This window comes from Triticum aestivum, chromosome 1B (genome assembly GCF_018294505.1).
Source record: "Triticum aestivum cultivar Chinese Spring chromosome 1B, IWGSC CS RefSeq v2.1, whole genome shotgun sequence".
Taxonomy (NCBI): domain Eukaryota; kingdom Viridiplantae; phylum Streptophyta; class Magnoliopsida; order Poales; family Poaceae; genus Triticum; species Triticum aestivum.
This window is the reverse complement of record NC_057795.1, coordinates 538,033,045-538,055,700: the sequence shown is the minus strand read 5'-3', so window position 1 is coordinate 538,055,700 and position 22,656 is coordinate 538,033,045.

Here is a 22,656-nt window from a genome sequence, read left to right as displayed (position 1 = left end):
TGTTTGATCATAAGCTACACTTATCCTTGATTATATGTTATTATCTTACTTATCCTTATATGATCATTCACTTTGCTTGGTGATGAGTGCATGTATTCAATCTTTATTATTTTGAGCGCTCCACCAAGATGTATGTGACATGGAAGAGTAACCCATGAGCCTAATTCCTTGTGCATTTGCAGTCCAAAGCAAATCTTAAACTATGCACAAATTTAGGGGGAGCTCTTGCTTATCACATACTTCTCAAAGCGACGATGTTTTTCAATCTTATTATCATATGTCGAAGCTTTGATCTATATGTTGTCATCAATTACCAAAAAGGGGGAGATTGAAAGTGCAACTATCCCTAGGTGGTTTTGGTAATTCATAACAACATATATCTCATTGAGCTAATGCTATTCAAAGACATATTGTCGCTGTACTAGAGTAGGGGTACCCTAGTATCCCAAACTTGTGCACGGGCAGTTGCAGCACCCCGCGACAAGGCTTGCCGGGTGACCGCCAAGGTCCTCCGTGGTTCCTTTGGAGCCATTCAAGAACAAAGTGTTTAAGCCAAGAAGCCAAGGCCCCGGCAAGAGGAGCTTGCCGCGAAGGCCAACCAAGGCATCTCAAGGAACTTGTCGCGACACGCCACACGTCCCGGCAAGGCCCGGTGAGCGACAAGCTTCCGGACGCGACAAGACAACGACCGCGGCAAGGCGCTTGCCGCGGCAGGCTACCACTCTGTACCCGCGCTCCAGCACATCCACCAACGTGTCGCCCTGGGGCCTTTCCAGGCGCGTGTGGCAAGAGGCTGTGCAGCCAGCGGTGCACGGTGGCAAGCGACGCTGACAAGACTGCCATCGTGGCGAGCAGTGGCGTCCCTGACGGTCCCTTTCTGCACTGTTTGGGCGACGCAGGCGGGCATTTAATGCCCTTGTCCCCTGCCGTCAGGGTTAGGTAGGATACACTGTACGGGTAGCTGTACCAACCACAATCCCTTTTCCATTTTTACCCTTGTCTACGTTGCCACCTGTCGGTGACCCCTTCAACATATAAAAGGAGGCCCATGCGCAACGTAGGAGGGGGTTGGATCCCAGAAAGCACTCACGCCCGGTCTTGTTAGCAGCTCGTGTGTACTGTAGCACACAGCGCTCCCGAGCAAGAACTCAATACAATCAGACAAGCAGCAGTAGGAGTGTTATCTCTCCGGAGAGCTCCGAAGCTGGGTAAACTGCTCGTGTGCTTCGCCTCGATCCACTCTTCATGCGATCTCCGCCCCCCGCCGAACCGAAAGGGGCTCGGTCCGCCGGTCCCCATAGGTGTTCGTGGATCAGCTTTCCCCGACATCTTTGGCGCGCCAGGTAGGGGGCAGTCGAGGTTGTGTGAACCTGATCCAGCGTTCACACGAGCTAGATCTTCATCTTCTTCATCGACATGCCACCGAAGAAGAAGACTTCGGCGGCAGCCATTCCGTCCACGTCGGTCCCACCACCACCGGAGCAAACGAGTGGTGGGGTAGACGCCGGCGGAAGAACGGACATCGACGAGGGAGCTCACGGTGCTGCCAGGTCCAAGGACAAGGCTGCGCAGACCTCGGCGTCCGTACATGTTCTGCGCCCATCTCATGAGGCGCAGGACCGACAACGTCATGGTATTCGCAGTGCCATACGTTTGTTGGACCAAGATCGAGCTGGTGGATCTCGGGGTGCTCAAGACCAGCATGCACGCCAACATGCTAGCACGAGCGAGACACGGTCGCCTGGACGGGATACTGCTCCTTCTAACATAGTTAGAAGTCCGAGCATATCCCGCTCCTCGCACTGTTCGCCATTACCACCCACCACTCCAGCAGAAGCTTTGGCGCGAGCTCAACTGCTCCTGGATTACCCTCCAATGGAAGACAAGATCGACGGATGGAGGGCCACCATTCAAAGTCTCATCGGCTTCGCTGACGGTGACACTCCGCGGCAGTCGAGTACATCGCGGCCGCGGCAGGACTACCAGGCACGAGCCGGTGGCGATGAAACCGGTGGGGGTGCAACCACCATGCACTCTCCACCCCGAAGGGCGAGATCGCCGACTCGCCGGATCCACCTTGACAGCGACTCCACCGCATCATCAGATCCACGAGCTCGTCGCGATCAGCGCCAAGTTCTTCACGAACGACAACAAGAAGATGCTCGTACTCGCATCGAGCGCCGAAGAGAAGCGCGGCGTCAATCGGACCAGCGCGCTGGGCCCTCTGTCGACATGCATGCGCCAGGGGAACCAGGCGACTTGCCGTACGCGGTAGGATGCCCTGCGTTCACTCGTGAGCTGCGGCAAGTCTAGTGGCCCAGTACGAAAAATTTCAAGCCAGACGTACCAGAGAAGTACGACAGCAAGTCGCATCCGTCGGAGTTCCTCAGCATCTACACCATCGCGGTGCAAGCTACCGGGGGACGGGACGACAAGATCCTTGCCAACTACTTCCCGCTGGTGCTCAAGCCCAATGTCAGATCCTGGCTCATGCACTTGCCGGACAACTCCATATCCTCCTGGGCAGACCTATGCCATCAGTTTGTTGGCGCCTTTACAGGCGGCCACAAGCCTCATGGCCAAGAGAGCGATCTTCATCTGCTCGCCCAGAAGGAAGGAGAGCCCCTGTACAAATACATTCAGAGATTCAGCCGCGTACAGCACAACATCCCAGATGTCCACCCTGCCGCGATAATCAGCGCGTTCCATCAAAACGTGCGAAACCGCAGGATGCGGGAGGAGATGACGATGTGCAAGATCAGAGACGTCAGTGAGCTATATGCCCTGGCCGACAAGTGTGCACGTGCTGAGGAAGGGAGGAAACTCCCCGGAGAAAATATAGGAGCAGGGGGATCTGATAGTGAGGAGACTGTCCCGGCAAAGAGAAGCCGGCGGCGGAACAACAGGAAAAAGAAAGGCAAAGATGTGCTAGTCGTTGAGCAGTCCGGCAACGGAGGTGGCGCCAAGAAAGCCAAAGCTGGTAGCTCCGGCAAGGAGATTACCGCAGGCACCGACTACCAGGCTGTGGCGGTCGCCGACAAGCAGGACGGCACCAACAAGCAGTACTACAAGATCCACCGCACCAAGGGCCATGACCTCCAGAGCTGCAAGAAGGTCGAGCAGCTTGTCGAGCAACAAAAGGCTGAATACGAGCGATGCGACAAGGAGAAAGCCCAGGAAGGTGCTGGAGGAGCTGGCAAGAAATGCCCCGGCCGGGGAGGACGCCGCGGCAAGGCCAAGCAGCGGCAAGAAGACAGACCTCCCCGCGGCCGCGACAAGGATGAAGATGACGACGATGATGAAGATATGGATGATGACGAGACCGATGAACAGGAGTTCCAGAAAGCCACAGGGGTCCTGTGCGTTGACGGCGGTGCTTCTCTGCATACTTCACACCGTCAGCTCAAGCAGTGGGTGCGGGAAGTCAATGCGGCAGAACCACCCATCGAGTCACGCAAGCCTCTGAAATGGTCCAGCACGCCTATCATCTTTGATATTGAGGACCACCCTGATCGCATAACTGTGGTCGGGTGCTTGCCGATGTTGGTTTCACCAACTATCCGCAACCTCAAGGTCACTAAGATGCTAGTTGACGGCGGGGCCGGCTTGAACTTGATCTCCTCCGCAGTACTCCAGAAACTCCAGATCCCTGATGGCGAGCTCGAAGAGACCGGCACATTCCAAGGAATCAATCCGGGAAGGAGCAAACCGAAGGGAAAGATCACGTTGCCGGTGACGTTTGGCAGCGAGTTAAATTTCAGGACTGAGAGGGTCACTTTTGACGTTGCTGACTTTCCATTGCCTTACAATGGGATACTCGGCCGTCCAGCACTCGCCAAATTCATGGCAGCCTCTCACTATGCATACAACATGCTGAAGATGCCAGGCCCGATAAGTGTCATCTCTGTCCCTGGCGACAAGAAGGATGCTCTTATCTGCGCCGACAAGATCTACCGGGAAGCAGCAGCCGCAACAGATCGCAAGTCACTTGCCGTTGAAGCTCCCGGGGCGAAGAAGAAGACCAAGTCCGGCAAGAGTTCTGATGCCCACTCCGGCAAGCGCACCTCTTCGGAGTGCTGCGCTACCGTCGAGGATGCACCATCGAGCTCCGTCGGCAAGTGTAAGAAGATAATGGCAGCTCCACCAGAGACCAAGAAGGTGTCCGCCAAGGAGGATGGCACTAGTGGTACCTTCACCATCAGTGCCACTCTCGACCCTAAATAGGAAAGCGCACTCGTTGCTTTCCTGCGGGCGAACGTCGATGTATTTGCGTGGCAACCGTCTGACATCCCCGGTGTTCCCAGGAAAGTAATCGAGCACCATCTTGCCGTCTGTCCTCATGCGCGGCCCGTCAAGCAGAAAGTCAGGAAACAGGCAGTGGAGCGCCAAGAATTCATTGCAGAAGAAATCAAGAAATTGGAAGCAGCAGGCCTTGTCAGAGGAGTGCTCCATCCTACGTGGTTGGCCAATCCTGTAGTCGTGCGCAAGGCAAAAGGGAAATGGAGGCTTTGTATCGACTTTACCGATGTCAATAAAGCTTGTCCCAAAGACCCATTTCCCTTGCCGCGCATCGACCAGATTGTTGACTCCACGGCCGGATGTGACTTGCTTTCATTTCTTGATGCATACTCAGGATACCATCAGATCTTCATGGCAGAAGAGGATGAGGAGAAGACCGCATTCATTACCCCATGTGGCACCTACTGTTTCGTACGGATGCCTTTCGGTTTAAAGAATGCGGGATCAACATTTGCAAGGGTAGTCCACGACGCTTTTGAGCCGCAAATACACAGAAATGTGGAAGCCTACATGGATGACATAGTGGTCAAGAGCAAGGACAAGGCAACTCTGATTCAAGATTTAGACGAAACCTTTGCGAATCTGCGCAAGATCAACCTCAAGCTTAACCCCGAGAAGTGCGTGTTTGGAGTCCCCTCCGGCAAGCTTCTCGGGTTCTTCGTGTCTCAGCGGGGAATTGAAGCCAATCCCGACAAGATCAAGGCCATTGAGCAGATTGAAGCACCAAAGCGCGTCAAGGATGTACGAAGACTTGCCGGTTGCGTAGCTGCTCTCAGCAGGTTTATCTCTAGGTCTGCTGAGCGCGCCCTGCCATTTTTCAAAATATTGAAAAAGGTAGGTCCAATGAAATGGACTCCGGAAGTGGAGGCTGCGCTGTAGGACTTGAAGAGATACCTGTCCTCCACTCCAACACTTGTCGCACCTAAGCCATAAGAGAAGTTACTGCTACATATAGCGGCAACCAATCAAGTGGTTAGTGCTGCGTTTGTAGCGGAGAGGGAGGCGGATGATGAGCCAGCAACCACGGCAGATGCATCCAGCGACAAGCAAGGGACTTCGCCGGCAAGCTCTGGTCCCGACAAAGATGGATCTGCGCAGGCGCGTGAGAAGATGCAGAAAAGGATGGTGCAGCGCCCAGTTTACTTTGTCAGTTCCCTTCTGCAGGGGGCTAGGTCAAGGTACTCTGGTGTGCAGAAATTGCTTTTCGGCCTTCTCATGGCCTCGAGAAAGCTGCGCCATTACTTCCAAGCACATGAGATCACAGTCGTCACTTGTTTTCCGCTGAAGAGGATACTGCAAAATCCAGAAGCAACAGGCAGGATTGTCGAGTGGGCACTGGAGTTGTCAAGCTTTGGCCTCAAGTTTGAGAGCACCTCAACTATCCAAAGCGAGCATTGGCGGAGTTCATAGCAGAATGGACACCAACACAAGATGAAGAAATTCCAGAAACGAGCATCCCCGTCAAGGAAGCAAGCAAAGAGTGGCTGATGTACTTTGATGGTGCCTTCTCGCTGCAAGGCACCGGTGCGGGCGTGCTACTTGTTGCACCCACCGGAGAGCACCTCAAGTACGTAGTCCAGATGCACTTTCCCAAGGAGCAAGCAACGAACAATACCGCAGAGTATGAAGGTTTGCTTGCCGGTCTCAGGATCGCAGCAGACCTTGGGATCAAGAAGCTCATTGTCAGGGGTGACTCACAGCTTGTCGTCCGCCAAGTGAACAAGAATTATCAGAGTCTGTTGATGGGAGCCTACGTTGATGAAGTGAGAAAGCTAGAAGAGCACTTTGACGGCCTACAGATGGAACATGTTCCAAGAGCTCAGAACGACATTGCCGATGGCCTGTCAAAGTGCGCCGCACTGAAGTTACCTGTGGAACCAGGGATCTTTGTGCTCAAGCTGATTCAACCGTCTGTAACACCATCAACTGGACAGAGCAAGAAGAGGAAGTTGATTTCTGGTGACTATTTTCCGGCAGAGCTCCCCGAAGCCGCCGTCAAGAAAGTCCTCAGGATCAACACCAAAGGTGCTGAGGAGCAGTCTGCTCCGGCAAGCCTTAGGGTTTGTTCCATTGAAGCAGACGCTCCCGACAAGTTTTGCTCCGGCAAGCTTGCCAGGGAACGTCAAGCTCCGGCTGAGCCACAGGTTCTTGCCGTAGAAGCGGATGTTCCCGCAGTAGCAGATGTGCCTTTAGTCCTTGTTGTCGAGCCGCAAGCTCCAGCATGGGCACAGCAGATTGTCCGTTTCCTTCAGACAGGAGAACTTCCCGAAGAGCAAGAAGAAGCAGAAAGAGTAGCCCGGCAGTCAAGTATGTACCAGTTTGTCGACGACACACTGTACAGAAGAAGACTCAACGGTGTGAAATTGAAGTGTATTCACCGGGAGGATGGACAAAAGCTGTTGGCAGAGATACATGGAGGCATATGTGGTCACCACATTGGCACAAGAGCACTTGCCGGCAAAGCGTTCCGGCAAGGTTTCTTTTGGCCGACAGCCCTCCAGGATGCAACTGCACAAGTAACCAAGTGTGAAGCGTGCCAGTTCCATTCCAAGCAGATACACCAGCCAGCTCAAGCTCTCCAGACGATCCCTTTATCCTGGCCATTTTCGGTCTGGGGGCTTGATATCCTCGGCACTTTTCCCCGAGCTGTCGGGGGCTTTGAGTACTTGTACGTTGCAATAGACAAGTTCACAAAGTGGCCGGAAGTGGAAGCAGTGATGAAGGTGACAGCACAGTCAGCAGTCAAGTTCTTCAGGTCGATTGTTTGCCGCTTCGGGATCCCTAACAGGATCATTACCGACAACGGCATGCAATTCACGAGCCGCACCTTCATGCAGTACGTCCAAGATCTTGGCGCCAAGGTCTGCTTCGCTTCAGTTGCTCATCCGAGAAGCAACGGTCAAGCGGAGAGGGCGAATGCTGAAGTGCTGCGCGGGCTCGAGACCAGGACTTTCGACAGGCTGCACAAGTGCGGAAAGAACTGGATTGAGGAGCTGCCGGTGGTTCTTTGGTCGATCAGAACGACGCCAAATTGAGCCACTGGCCAGACACCTTTCGCTCTAGTCTATGGAGCAGAGGCAGTTCTCCCCACGGAACTCGTATACGGATCACCTCGAGTGCTCGCTTATGATGAGCTTGAGCAAGAGCAGCTGCGACAAGATGACGCGCTGCTCCTTGACGAGGACCGTCTTCAGGCTGCTGTACGAGCTGCTCGATACCAGCAAGCTTTGCGCCGCTACCATAGCCGCAAAGTTAATGCCAGAAGTTTCGAGGAAGGCGACCTTGTTCTTCGGCGCATTTAGTGCGCCAAGAATTCCAACAAGTTGACGCCGAAGTGGGAAGGCCCTTACCGGGTGAAACGAGTCACTAGGCCTGGCGATGTCCGCCTTGAGACCGAAGATGGCATTCCGGTGAGCAACTCCTGGAATATTGAGCATCTTCGTAAGTTTTACCCGTAGGGCGCGGTTGCCGGAACCATTTTCGGCAACCACCTTTTGTACAAGTCTTGCCGATGTTGCATGTAATCCTTTGTACAAAGCCGGGCGCAGAACCCGTGCATAAGTAAAACGCATGTGCCCCGCACATCTTGTCAATTTCATGCTTTCTACTTTCCTTCGCATGCATTATCTGACACTTTGTGCAGCGCCTACCCCCGGTAAGCAATAACGAGCCGAAGGCTCCATATCTTTATTTTCTCTGCTTTCTTTTTCTCAAAAAGGAAAGGAAGGTTCCCTCGCCCACAAGTTTGCCGGGGGGAAAGGAGGAGATAATGGTGTGGACCAGGCATCGTTCAAGGAAGTTTCACCTTACCAGAAAGCAAACGACAGAAAAGCTAAGTTGCCAAAGTTTGAGCAATCAGTTTTAACTTTTAAGTTATCTTCCTCGAACGACCGTACTTTCTATGGAAAACCTGTGCGCGGAGGAACCAACTCATAGCTAGTTGCGCCCTTACTTTGTTTCGAGTCCGCTCAACAACTTAAGTGAGCTGCGACTAGTTGCGACAAGGTTTCTTGTCGGTAGAGGCACTGCCAGCAGGCAGCTGATGTCCCGCACTCAGCGCTCGCGGCCCAGGTGCCTGCGCCGACAAGTTCCCTAAAAGCGTAGGGCAAAAACATACAAAGGAAGGAATCAAGTAAAGGAAATAACACAGCAATCTCTACCCAAAATAGAGTTATATTACAAGATAACTTTTCGCAGCTCTAACAGATTGTTCTCATGACATGACCAACAGCGACAAGGAAAAAGAGAAAATGGGCGGCCTAGTCTACGCGATCGCCCTCAACCCTCTTGATCTCGCTCACCTTGTCCACAATGGGTGCAACAAGGGCCTTGAGCGCTTCTAGATCAGCATCCGGCGGCAAGGACCTGAGGACGTTGGTGAGGTTGAGGCCTGGGTTGCGGAAGGCCACCTTCACCAGCACCTTTTGAAGAACTCCCGCGCAGATCTTGCGCGACTCGTCGGCCAGCTGCTTTGGGATCTTCTCCCGGAGTCGCTGGAGGGCCATCGCCACGCCTTTGAAGAACAATCTGAGCTTGGCGCTGGGTTGGAGGTGCTCGTCGGAAGAATACCCGAGGTCCTCCATCCCCAGCTGCGCCAGCTCCCCGTCGATGGCGGCGGCAACATTCACGAGACCCTCGGTCCAGTGCTCCACAGTCTCCCTAAAAGCATTCTGGGCGGCAGCAGCACTCGCCAGCAGCGCCTCGTCGGCCTTGATCTTCTCCTTCAAGGCCACCTCCTGCTCCCTGGCGCCGTCCAGCGTCTTGGTCAAAGTGGCCAGCTTCAACTCTAGATCTGCATTGGAGTCCTTGGCGGCGCTAAGCTCTTTGCTCCTCTCAGCGAGACAACCCTGCAGCTCGCCATGAGCGTCGGCGTCCTTCTCGCGCTCACGCTTGAGCGCGGCAAGCTCCTCGCTGCTCGCCTTGAGATCGGCCTCCAGCTACGCCATCTTCGTCTCTAGCTCCTTCTTGGCGGCCTCGGCAGCTGCGGCAGCATCCTTTGCTTCCTTGAGAGCCCCGCCAATTCCTTGCTCGCGCGCGGCAAGCTCCTCCTCGTGGTTGTCAAGGTTGACCTTGCGCTGCGCCAGCTCGCCTTCCTGCGCAGATAGCTTCTCGCCAGCGAGCCGCTGTTGCTCTTCAACCTTAGCCTTCTCAAGGAGGAAGGCTTTCCACTCCTCGGCGACTTGCTCCCGCTCCTCTGCCAGGGACCGGAGAGCTTCCTGCCTGAGACCCCGGAGCTCCTCCGCGTGCTTCTCGATGTCCACTCCCGCCTTCGTGACAAGCGCTTCCCGGGATTCCAGCTTGGCTTGTCGGGCGCGGTAAAGCGACAACAGCTTCCGTAGCAGCCGCTCCTCCTCAGGCTCGTCGCTGCTGCTGCTTGGCGCGTCGACCAGCGTTAGCCCAGCGGAGGCGAGCACCTCTCCATCCAAGGTTTCTCCTTCGACCGGAGCCCTGGAGCTTGACGCCCAGGGGAGCTTGATGAAGATGCCGTCGCCGGCCTTCAAATAGGCGCCGGGCTGGGGCTCTTCGGATCCTGGCGCTGCAGCAGTGGCGGAGGGATCGGCGGTCGGCGTAGCGCCTGACGCTCCTGCGGCCTCGGGGCCGTCAGTGCGATCGCCGGATCCCTCGCCAGCTTCTACGGCGGCAGCTTTGGCGGCCTCTTCGCCAGCAGGATCATCAGCGCCGGCTTCTGCTTCGGTGGCAACGGTGTTGTTGGTATTGCTATGCGCGTTCTTCTCGCCGGCGACCTCGGTTTCCATCGGCTCCATGGCAGATGGATCTGACGAACGGAAAAAGGAGAAGAGTCAAAAAAATATTCAAAAAAATCAGAAGAAGAAGAACCCAAGGGAAGTTTTCAAACAAAAGGATTACCTGTACTGGGATCTGCAGTCGTGGTCTCAACCACCGGAGGATCGCCAGTGATGTCCCTTGCCGGAGAACTGTCCCTTGCCGGAGAATTCTCCCTTGCCGGAGAACGCTCCCTTGCCGGGGAATTCTCCCTTGGCAGTGTAGTCGAAGCAGATGGCATTTCGGGAGCGGCTTCCGGGCTCTCCTGGTGAGGCTGCCCTGCTCCTACACAAACCAACAGTCAGATATCAGCGAAGAAAGAGCACCCATGCGCGCCTGACAGTAGGAAGTAAACCATATACTTACGCTGGGGGCTGCGCTGGGGGCTGCTTTGAGGAATGGTTGCCGGGTCCGGCAAGGTGGTCTCGGACATGCCCTCTGCTGTCGCGGTAGGTTCGTCCTCGATGACAATCACCGGGACCTTGGCTCTCTTCGCCGCTCTCTGGGCCAGAGTCCTGAAAAGGAATGGGTTCGGAGTAAAGCGAATCAGATACAAGACAAAACAGCAAGAATTGAAGAACTACAAGTACAGCAAAGAATCTTACTCTTCCTCTTCCTCGTTGGAGCTGAGCGCAGAGAGATCGAAGTCCGGCTCGCCTCCGGTGCGACGAGGCAGAGGAGTAGATTCCCTTATCCGCTTGGTAGGAGCAGTAGCGGTGGACCGGGAAGACCCCGCTCCAGTTGCCGCAGCGGCGTGAGGCGCTCCCGCGGCAACAGTGCTTGCCGCGGTAGAGCATGTTGCGTGGCACGGCGGCTGTTGACTCGTCTGCCGCCCCGCTATGTCCCCGGCCTTGCGGAGACGCCTTCTTGGTGGAGCTGGTGGCTCCGCTTGTGGCGAGCTGGCTGAAGGTTGGGAGGAGGAGGAGCCGATCTTCAACGAGTCGCTCGCGTCCTCGGCGGGCTCGCTCGACTCAGCTTCAGGCCCTGCAAGCTCTTCCTCGCCGGCAAACTCCTCTCGCTCGACAAGGCTTGCCGCCTCTGCTGCCTCTGCCTCCTCCATGGTGAAACCAAACTCGCCCGCGGCAGCTGCTGCCGCCGCCTCTTCCAGCCTGGTGGCGATGCGCTGCATCTCCGCATTGGTGGTGTCGCGGGTGAGGCTCTTCTGTTCATCAGAGCGAACCGGCACTTCTACCAAGCCGTCAAAGAAATCCTGCACGACGTCGTCCGCAAGCTCTTGCCGGGTTGGAACAATTCCATGTGAATCGCACAGCGGCATCATTGCACGGATGCGGTCGAGTGAGGAGTTGTTGCACAGTGGAACGACACCCCTCGGCAACATGAACGCTTCGGGATGCTGAGGATCGTGCTTGAACAGCTCCAGGACCATCGCGTCCAGTTCCAGGATAGTGAAGTTGAAGTTGAGGCCCGGGCGCAGCCTCATGATATCCGCCGAGTTTTGGAACTCCCAGGCGGGTCTCCTCCTCTCTTGCAGGGGGGTGATGCGGCGGCGAAGAAAATCTGCGCCAACAGCGCCTACGGTGAGCCCGGCAAGCCTGAGGCGTAGGATCCGGGTGACGGCAATCTTCAGCCTATCATCTTCCGGGGCCACGTTGCTCCAATCGTTGCCGCGCGCTATTGGGGCTTGGTGCTGGGCGGTAAATGGCTGCGGGTTCTCCTCGACAATCCAGCACCATTCTGCTCTCCATTCCTCCCACTTGCTGCGGAGCTCTCCCTCCAGATAAGCTTCCTTCTTGCCGGCTCTCGAGATCCAGGCGATTCCGCCGGAAAGAGGCTCTCCTCTCTCAACTCGGGGCATAAAGAAGTGGCGGAAAAGAGCTACATTTGGATGGACTCTGACAAAGTTTTCGCAGAGATGTGCAAAAACTGCCATGGTCAGAACGGCATTGGGGGTGAAGTCAAGGAGGCGGAACCCGTAGGTGTTCATGATATCGCAGAAGAATTCAGAGAAAGGCGGGCAGAGCCCGCAGTAGAAGAACAGTGCGAAGAAAGGATAGCCATTCGGAGCCAGTTCCGAAGCGGCAGCCGGGAGTACCTTCGTACGCGGATGCGCTCGCGTCTCCGTCGACCAGAAGAGGTAGTAGTACTCCCTCAGCTCCTTCGCGCCGAGCTGGGGGGAAGATTGCCCGCTCCTTCCGAAGTGCCGCGAGCCGCTGCGCCTCGGCCCACTTCACGACCTTCCCCTTGTCGGCTTTCGGAGCCATGGCGGAGGTGGTGGGGGAGATCGACGGCGTTGGTGATGCCGGTGGCGATGGGGGGCGGAGCGCTGCTCTCTTTCAGTTTTGGGAAGAAGGGGGGAGCGGCGGAGATTTCTGAGATTGGAGTAGCAACCGGTGAGATGGGCGAACTGCCCCTGTTTCCCCTGCTTATAAAGAGGGAGGGGGTGGGTGTTCCGTCTTTCCGAATAAAGAAACCACCCACGATCTCTCCCACGACGCCGCATTCAACGCGTGCCGTTCGGGGAGGGCGCGGTGGATTCGGAGTGAGATACGACGTAACCCAGGCTGCGCGTGCCCGTGCCCTGTTTTGGGCCTAGCCCAACAGCACTCGGCATCGTGTGTGGCCCAGGCCCGGAGGCTCCTGTCGGTGTACTAGAGTAGGGGTACCCTAGTATCCCGAACTTGTGCACGGGCAGTTGCAGCACCCCGCGACAAGGCTTGCCGGGTGACCGCCAAGGTCCTTCGTGGTTCCTTTGGAGCCATTCAAGAACAAAGTGTTTAAGCCAAGAAGCCAACGCCCCGGCAAGAGGAGCTTGCCGCGAAGGCCAACCAAGGCATCTCAAGGAACTTGCCGTGACACGCCACGCGTCCCGGCAAGGCCCGGTGAGCGACAAGCTTCCGGACGCGACAAGACAACAACCGCGGCAAGGCGCTTGCCGCGGCAGGCTACCACTCTGTACCCGCGCTCCAGCACATCCACCAACGTGTCGCCCTGGGGCCTTTCCAGGCGCGCGTGGCAAGAGGCTGTGCAGCCAGCGGTGCGCGGTGGCAAGCGACGCTGACAAGACTGCCATCGTGGCGAGCGGTGGCGTCCCTGATGGTCCCTTTCTGCACTGTTTGGGCGATGCAGACGGGCATTTAATGCCCTTGTCCCCGGCCGTCAGGGTTAGGTAGGATACACTGTACGGGTAGCTGTACCAACCACAATCCCTTTTCCATATTTACCCTTGTCTACGTTGCCACCTGTCGGTGACCCCTTCAACATATAAAAGGAGGCCCTTGCGCAACGTAGGAGGGGGTTGGATCCCAAAAAGCACTCACGCCCGGTCTCGTTAGCAGCTCGTGTGTACTATAGCACTCAGCGCTCCCGAGCAAGAACTCAATGCAATCAGACAAGCAGCAGTAGGAGTGTTATCTCTCCGGAGAGCTCCGAAGCTGGGTAAACTGCTCGTGTGCTTCGCCTCGATCTGCTCTTCGTGCGATCTCCGCCCCCCGCCGAACCGAAAGGGGCTTGGTCCGCCGGTCCCCATAGGTGTTCGTGGATCAGCTTTCCCCGACACATATATTTCAGGAAAGCTCAATGAATGGCATGGCATGGATGATGAAAGTGGATCCCTCGAAATATCAAGGACAAAGGATTGGCTCAAGCTCAAAAGCTCAAGACTCTTCATTTTATATTTCAGTGATCCAAGATCACATTGAGTCTATAGGAAAAGCCAATACTATCAAGGAGGGATGAGGTGTTGCTTAATGAGACTCTTGCTTCATGTGCTTAGTGATATGCTCCAAAACCCTCAACTACTTTCTCACATCCACATATGACCTAAGCCTAAAAGCCAAAATCGGTCTCACCAATTCTTTCTATCCGGCGCCACCGAGTTCAGATGTCATAGCCACTGCCACAAACCCTAGGCAAATCGGTCTCACCAATAGGGATCTCGGTCTCACCGAGATGGGATTGTAATCTCTCTATTTCCCTTCGTAAAGTTTCGGTCTAACCGAAGTGAGCGATCGGTCCCACCGAGATTGCAATGTAAACTCTCTGTTTCCCTTTTGTAACATTTCGGTCACACCGAAAAGAGCAAATTGGTCCCGCCGAGTTTACTTGACCAACTCTCTGGTTAGCTAATTACCAAAATCGGTCCTACCGAGTTTGTGTAATTGGTCTCACCGAGATTACGTTATGCCCTAACCCTAACCATATCGGTCCTACCGAGTTGCATGTCGGTCCCACCGAAAATCCTAACGGTCACTAGGTTGACTAAATCGGTCTGACCAAGTTTATTGATTTGGTCCCACCGAGATTGGTAAATTGTGTGTAACGGTTAGATTTTGTGTGGAGGCTATATATACCCCCCACCTCCTCTTCTTTCGTGGAGAGAACCATCAGAACAAACCTACACTTCCAACTTACCAGTTCTGAGAGAGAACCACCTACTCATGTGTTGAGGCCAAGATATTCCATTCCTACCATATGAATCTTGATCTCTAGCCTTCCCCAAGTTGCTTTCCACTCAAATCTTCTTTCCACCAGATCCAAATCCTATGAGAGAGAGTTGAGTGTTGGGGAGACTATCATTTGAAGCACAAGAGCAAGGAGTTCATCATCAAGCACCATTTGTTACTTCTTGGAGAGTGGTGTCTCCTAGATTGGCTAGGTGTCACTTGGGAGCCTCCGACAAAGATTGTGGAGTTGAACCAAGAAGTTTGTAAGGGCAAGGAGATCGCCTACTTCGTGAAGATCTACCGCTAGTGAGGCAAGTCCTTCGTGGGCGATGGCCATGGTGGGATAGACAAGGTTGCTTCTTCGTGGACCCTTCTTGGGTGGAGCCCTCCGTGGACTCGCGCAACCGTTACCCTTCGTGGGTTGAAGTCTCCATCAACGTGGATGTATGATAGCACCACATATCGGAACCACGCCAAAAACATCCATGTCTCCAACTGCGTTTGAATCCTCCAAACCCTTCCCTTTACTTTCTTTCAAGTTGCATGCTTTAATTTCCACTGCCTATATACTCTTTGCATGCTTGCTTGATTTGTGTGATGATTGCTTGACTTGTCCAAAGATGCTAAAACCTGTCAAACTCTAAAATTGGGAAAAGGTTAAGTTTTTAATTGGTCAAGTAGTCTAATCACCCTCCTCTAGACATACTTCAAGATCCTACAGTCCACCTCGACGCGTCGCGGCGAGGAGCGGAACACCGATGCGTCCTCCTCGACTAGTGGCGGCGAGGAACGGAACAGCGACGCATCGCGTCACCGCGAGGAGTGGAACGCCGATGCGTCCTCCTCGACTAGTGGCGGCGAGGAACGGAACAGTGACGTGTCACGTAGCGGCGAGGAGCGGAACACCGACGCGTCCTCCTCGACTAGTGGCGGCGAGGAACGGAACGGCGACGCGTGACCGTCCGTGCGGTGCTGCGAGGGGCTCCTAAGGCATGGGAGGGGCGATGCCATGGTGGTCGACGTGAGAGGGAGGGGAGGAGATAGCGATGAACGTGAACGTGAGGGGGAGGAGATAGCGATGTCGTGGGAGGCACAGTATTTATAGCTAGCAATGGCACACCTACGTAAGAGATGGACTGAGCTGCACTGACTTAACTGCAGGTCCAGTTGCGTCACTAACATGTGGGCCAGTACACTGCTGGGCCCATATGTCAGTGACCCAATGCACCTGAAGTTAAGTAAAAGCTACGTGGGCATATTTGTTGGATTAAATTATGGGGGAGCGAAGGGGTTGAAATATTGCTGGTCACAACGGATTGGACGAACGTGGGGGGAGGAGAGTCATGCATGCAGATTTTTTCACACGGGGTGGAGTAGTGGGACCGCCGGAGGGAGAAGGAGAGTTTGGCAGGCATATTGTTTCCACACATGGAGAGGAAAAGATTTGGAGACGAACAGGCTTCATGCAGGTATGAGGAACGGTGCATAATAAGTTATCTTGCATGCCGGGCTAGGTATACTCTCAAGTCATTAAAAACATACACGCCCCACACATGTTCATATTTCAAGGTGCACTAAATTATTGCATGCGATGATTAAGGTTGTCCATCATGGTGGTATCTTAGCTCGTATCATGCACATGGGAATAGCAAACATGCTGATGTGGCAAAGAATTAAAGAAGAGAGGGGGGTTAGAGTAACTAGTGTTCATGCATGCATTGGTAAACACATTTTTTTGTGAAGAACGACAGCATTAGTTGAGTACTTTTGCAGACTTCAAAAACTATTCCACCGCCTCTACTATCTTGCTAAGAGTAGGTGAAATTTTTGAGTCGAGCCCTTTAAACTAGAAGGGAGGTAGTGGTACTCTAATAGCTAGGTGTGTAAGTCATCTTACGAAAACCAAATAATCCCAAAACACGTAGGCGCGGTGCATTAACTTCTACCTCGTTTCTTGTTTCTTGACATATCAACCAATAAGAGATGAGGGTGTGCATGCTTTTAATGACCTCAGACTATCAAACATGACATGCAGTGGTTAGTTTGTTGCATGCAATTCTATTTAATTAGCAAGTAAACATTAATGTCTCTCGTTTTCCCCTCCTCCTTGGTCATGGTGCACAGCCTAAGATGACTTACTCACCTAGACGGAGGCAGTATCAACATTCACAATGTCAAATCAATATTTTTACACTCATTATAAAACGTAGTTCTTATACTCATTATAATCAGTATTGTAGATATTGATATTTTTAGTATAAATTTGGTCGTGGGATTTCATTGATGCATGTCAAAGCGTAGAGGAAGTGGAGCTTAGGGCTTGCATTGCCGGTCTCTACATAGGTATTTCTCTTCATAATCCTGTAATTTTAGAGACTGATTGCACTTTTGTGGTAGCGTCCCTTGCATCGGGGGACTATGACAGGTCTGCTATGCGTGACCTGAAGATGAAAGCGTTGAGCATCTCGAAGTTGATCAAAACTCTTCAATTGTCAAAGATTAGCCATTCGGCCAATAAGGTGGCACACTTAATCGCTAAGTATAGCTTTGACAATAGATTAGATGGTATTCTTGTAAATAACGTACCGCCCTGTGTGGTGAATATTGTATCGAATGAGTGTACTGGTGTGGCTGGTTAATTAATATAAGGTGGTGTTCAAAAAAAGTATATATTTGGTCAAACACTTTGCAAACGGTTGATGGGAGTAAAAAGGACCAGAGGGAGTATCATGCATGCGGAGTAGGCAAAAAAAATTGCTCATTTATAGCCGGTCGAAGTCTCAAAGGGCGCGACCGCGCAAGGAGGCGAAGGTCGTGGGAGGCGCAATGGTTGACGGAATTAAGTGAAGTTACATCCACACGCCGGCATGGCGTGCGAACAGGCAGAAGCTATACCGTCAGGCCTACGATATGGGTCTAGTAGAAATGACATCTAGTTGGTCCTGCATAGTTCTCGAGAACTCTTTGGGGGCTTGCAGCCGTTTATCCACCGGGCAAGCCAGCAACCCCACGCCGTTCGCACGCCCTACTCGTCCCCGTCTTCTACCTCACAACAGTTCGCTCCCAGTCGTCCCGTCCTTTCACATTAGTTTGCTCCCAGTTTTTGCGGGGTACAATAGTTCAACTTCTCCTAAGCCTCCTCCAAAATCCATGGCCTCCCAAATCTCCATGGTCGCCGCTAAGTACCAGGTTAGAGCCATCACCGGTGATCAGTTCATCGTCATCTACACATGTGGATCCGCGACGGTGAAAGCATGGCTTGCTCGCTTCCTACGCATGTTCAACAGTTCAACGGATGAGTGGGTCGCTGGGCTAGATGTTGAGTACACCACAGTTCTGGGATGAGAGAAGGATCTAAAGGACGAAGAGAGGAAGAAGCCCGTCGTGATCCTGGTTTGCGTACATAACATTTGCTTGGTCTACCACATATGCCATGCCGACGTTGAGTGCCAGGATTTTAAGAACTTCCTCAAGGACAAAAGAGTGAAATTCGTTACTGTAGGCTTTAAGAACGACAGGGATGTCCTGCGTCCGATAGGTCTCATTGTAGGCCAGCCCTTCGATCTCCAGAAGGCAAGCCTGGTGTCCTCCTGTCAACCTTCAATGCTGACCTTGGCAGCAGCCATGATTGATACTTCATACGCTAAACTGAAGAAACCTCATCACGAGTTCCATCATACATGGGAGTCGAAGACATTAGATGAAGATCACATCCTGTACGCAGCAATGGATGCCTACCTTTGTTTAAATATCTACATGGGTTGGATGAAGAAGCAGAGCCCAATGTCCGGTTCAAGCAAAGAAGCATCGGCGAAGAGGAAGAGGAAGAGGGACGAGGACGAAGTCGAGGACGTGGACTCGGACTCCGAGTAGGTGGCAGTGCCGTCGCTCATGCTGGTTCTACTACAGTGTCAAGTGGACTAGTTGCTTAGTTTATTTTCAAGGGTGTGTTGTGCTGAGGCCCCAGCAGAACTATGTTTATGTTCTTTCTCGTTATTTGAACTCTTTAGTACGTAGAGTAGTAGTAGTACTATGTCTTACTACTGTTCTTCTTGCAGTTGGTACTACTGCTCGTACCTTCGTGTTCCTACTGTACTTAATACGTTCGTACTAGTAGTATAATTTGGGTCAGTCGATTTGTGAAAGAAGTTCGACGGAGCGAAGGAAAAAGACGGCAGAAGAGGTGGAAGAAGCCCTTCTAGCCATCCATGTTGCATCAAACGACTCACATGAGTCGACTGGCCCAAATTGCTCCTTCAGATTGCAGGATTCATGTGGCATTCAAGGTCTCCAAGGTAGATTCCACATCCGCACCCGATTTGCGGGCTCGACGCGCGCGCGACCAGCTTCCGCCGTGACAGCCACCATGCGTGCCTCCTCCGCATGGGCGGAGACGATAATGACATGCTAGTTCCTCCTTGCCGGCGTGCTGGAGCACGCGCTCGTCCTCCTCTTTATATGTTGTGTGCATAGATGCGGCTCCACCAGCTGCTCGCGTGCTTGGCAGCGCGGCGGCATGGCGAGGAGGGACTGCAGACGACATGAGCGAGCGAGCCTTCGGCTTCATGGCACAGGGATGGCGGCGACACGGCGGTGATGGGCGAGAAATTGTTGGCCGGAGCAGGCGGGCGCCGGCATGTGCAATGGCGGCGGCGGCATATTGATGAGTGCGCATATGGGAGCTTACTTTAGTTTTATATGAGGTTGGTCAAACTTAAAAATAAAACCGTATTAGTACACGTAAACATTAGACTTAGGCAGCGCTTTTATTAAAAATAAATTGAAGTTAGTACCACAGCCATGATACGGAATCCTGTGCAAGCGCGTGAACCGCGGCCGCGCGGTCGATCGAACGGTGCACCACCGTGTCGCGCTCGAAGGACATCCACCGAACCTTTTTGTGTGTGTGAAAACAATCCTCGAATATTACTGAACTTTTTTTTCCTGGGAAAGTTCTTGACGCTGCAATACTTCCATATATTTGAATTTAGCTCCAGTTTGTGTTTATTTGGATTTGGACGTTTTAGGTGCGCCCTAGTTTTTTTAATACTTATTCTGTGTGTGTGACCGTGAGAGAACGTGTGTATGTGTCCATATGTGTGTTGTGCGGAAGGGCAATGTGGAGACGGTGTGTGTGTGATACAGACATAGAGAGGTGTGAATGTGCAAATGATCATGCATGAGTGAGACAGAGACAGATGCCGATACGTTGTGTATACATGAGAGAACGGTCTTCTAGTTTACGTGTGTGTGTGTGTGAGAGAGAGAGAGAGACAGAGAGACAGAGAGAGAGATAGAGGATCATCCGTAACACAACAACCATCTCTCTCGATTCGTCCGTCCCTCGCATGATCGCATGCAACATATGCATCAACGCGCACATTTTGACACCCTCACTCGGCCCCTGCCCACCTCAAGGCCTGCACAATCTCTTCGTGAATACCCATTTCTCTCCTTAGGTTTGTTTTCGCTCAATATCTGACACACACACACACACACACACACACACACGCAGCACAACACACACACACACTCCCCCGAGCACACAATTCATCCCCATCCAAGGTTATACGGCGACCACTCTCGCTTGTGCTTCTTTGCACCCCAACATGCACAACACCTCAATCTTCAAAGAGGGCATCGAGCAGATCGAAGACGACGACCACACCGCGCTAGAGAATGCGGGGTCATTTGGAAGCAGGGTGATGTGACGACGGCTAACTGACTCCTCCCCCCACCCTCGCTCTCTCTCTCTTGCACAAAATTACCAATCCCTCTCTCCCCCGCACAAAATTGTCAATCCCTCAACCCATGAGATCCTTCCCCTCTTGTCCATTTTTTCCAGCTCTCTCATCAAACATGTTGTCTCTTCTCCTTCCACGTATACAGAATCACGTATATTACATGTCTCCATCTTTCTCACAGACCTAACTTCTTCCTCTCTCTTTCTCTTTCTCTCTGTCTGTCTCGTTAGGTTTGTCTCCTACTCTCTCGTCCACATACATACAATCTTTCCCGCCCTATCTACTCCATCTTCAAAAGCTCTCTCTGCATGTTCCATTCACACAATGAGATATGTCAAAATGTTGCTTCTATAATGGCTGATGTAGAGTTTTGGTTGTTTTTGTTGCATCCTACAAAGTAATAACTATGAAATGCATTTAGATTCTCATTTGACTGGGATTATGTGAGTTTGAGCATGTTGTGAAGTACTATAGACCTTGTATACATCTTGGGATTCGACAATGATTGTAACTATTGAATTGTATAGACCATTACATTCGAAGTCAATAGCCTAATATATTTATTTCACAATTTCAACAAATGATTAGTTCACTACAAACTAAGAAAACAAATGTGTACGCCAAGTTTTGTAAACTCTCAAAAGCTTATAACAAAAAATAGTAACATATACAATAATAAATAAATACCATTAGATTCATTATTGAATGTACTTCCACATCATACATATTTGTTATGGTAAATGTTTATATTTTTATATAAACTTGGTCAAACTTTAGGAAGTTTGACTTTGGTCAAACCTAATATGCAGAGTTTACTACTACTACTCGCTAGTTGCTTAGCTGAATCACTCAACACGCCACACGGGGAGTCCAGAGTCACAAAATTTTGAGGTCGGCAGGAAAATCTCCCGCGACCCTGATTTGAGCAGTGGGAAGTTACCATCATAGCCTTCGGAACAGGCCTACGGACGATGCTTGGTAGGGGGCTGTTTTCGTAACTTCAGGTTCACCCTACCCAGTCAGCCCCACCCGGGCACCCAGAGTAGTACACCTGAATACTCCCCATTTTCTATCCCCACCGCAAAATAGAGTTCTCCACGGCACCACAGCCTTCGTGCTCCTCCCCTTTACATCGGTGCACTCGTCCACCGCAGCGCATCTGCCTCATCGATGACCTCGTACGCCGCACTGTAGCCGGTCCACCGTCGTCGTCATAGACGGAGCCTCTTCCCCGGCATCGTCTTCCACGGTCCCGGATCTGCTTCCCGGAAGCCGACGCCAAGCGCAGAAGTACCACCGTCGTGGACAATGAACTGACTCCCGTTGCCGACCATGACTCACAGAGGCCGCCGCGACCATCATTCTCCTCCTCGATTCGTAATGTGTGTATTGAATCACTTAGCAGTACATGTGCAGTTCCAATTTTGTTCATACCTACCCTTCAATTTTCCTGGGTGCTATTGTTCCCGTAAAAGTAATTGGTTATAGCCTCCATTGTCCAACAGAATATCAGTTTATAATTGTGCATCGCTCCTGTATCGCGCTGTGCTTGGGTAGGTTTTTCATCTGCAACCAGCAGTGTGGCAAATGATGGAAAGGTTCTTAGAACTAGCAAGATGCCCATGCGTTGCACGCATCAAGATGCATTTCTATGAGTAGTTTATCTTGTGGGAGAAAAGGATGAACGAGGGAAGGCCTTATTTGCAAATTTGGAGAGGGGTATGGGTATCTTTTTTTATCTATCTATGCTGAGACCTATCCTCTACTCTCTAGTATCTACTTCTCGATCTCAGCATTGTAAACGCTTATTTAAAGCAGCGCAAGTTGCAATTCTGTTGAAGATGCTCTAACATGGCAGACGGTTGCTTTAATGTTGCCCACAAGATGCACGAGTATTACTAGTAGTATTTTTCTTGCCATGTTGAGATTTTAAAACCACGAGCGTGAACATGCAGAGGAGCAATGGAGACCAAACACGGGATATTCGGGACATCTTCAAGGAGCGTGGCAAGTTAAAGAGGAGCTGCACCGAACCTGTAAAACGAGCTTTGGTAAGTAACACCCTTTCAATTACTTTCGTTTAGCCTCGTGTTCTTCGATGTGTATATGTTGTAGTTTCTGTTTCTCTTAAGCGGGGTGTTTCTCGATGTGTAATAAGAAGAGTCTTAATCGTCCTAATGCTTTCGTTTTTAACTTGATGTAGGAAGTGGGTGTTCTCACCTTGTAGTTTGTTTTCATATTTCTTTTTCTTTTGAATTCACTTCTCCGAGTTCTGTTTATCTGGCTTCTACTAAATGGATCTAGGTTTCTCTGAGTATTGATCTAAAAAAGAAGTAACTTCATGTGAGGATGCAGTTCCTGCGAGGAGGGAAGTATGGTCAACCTCGAGATCATGTTTCCAAAATGAGGCTGGATTACACACAAGG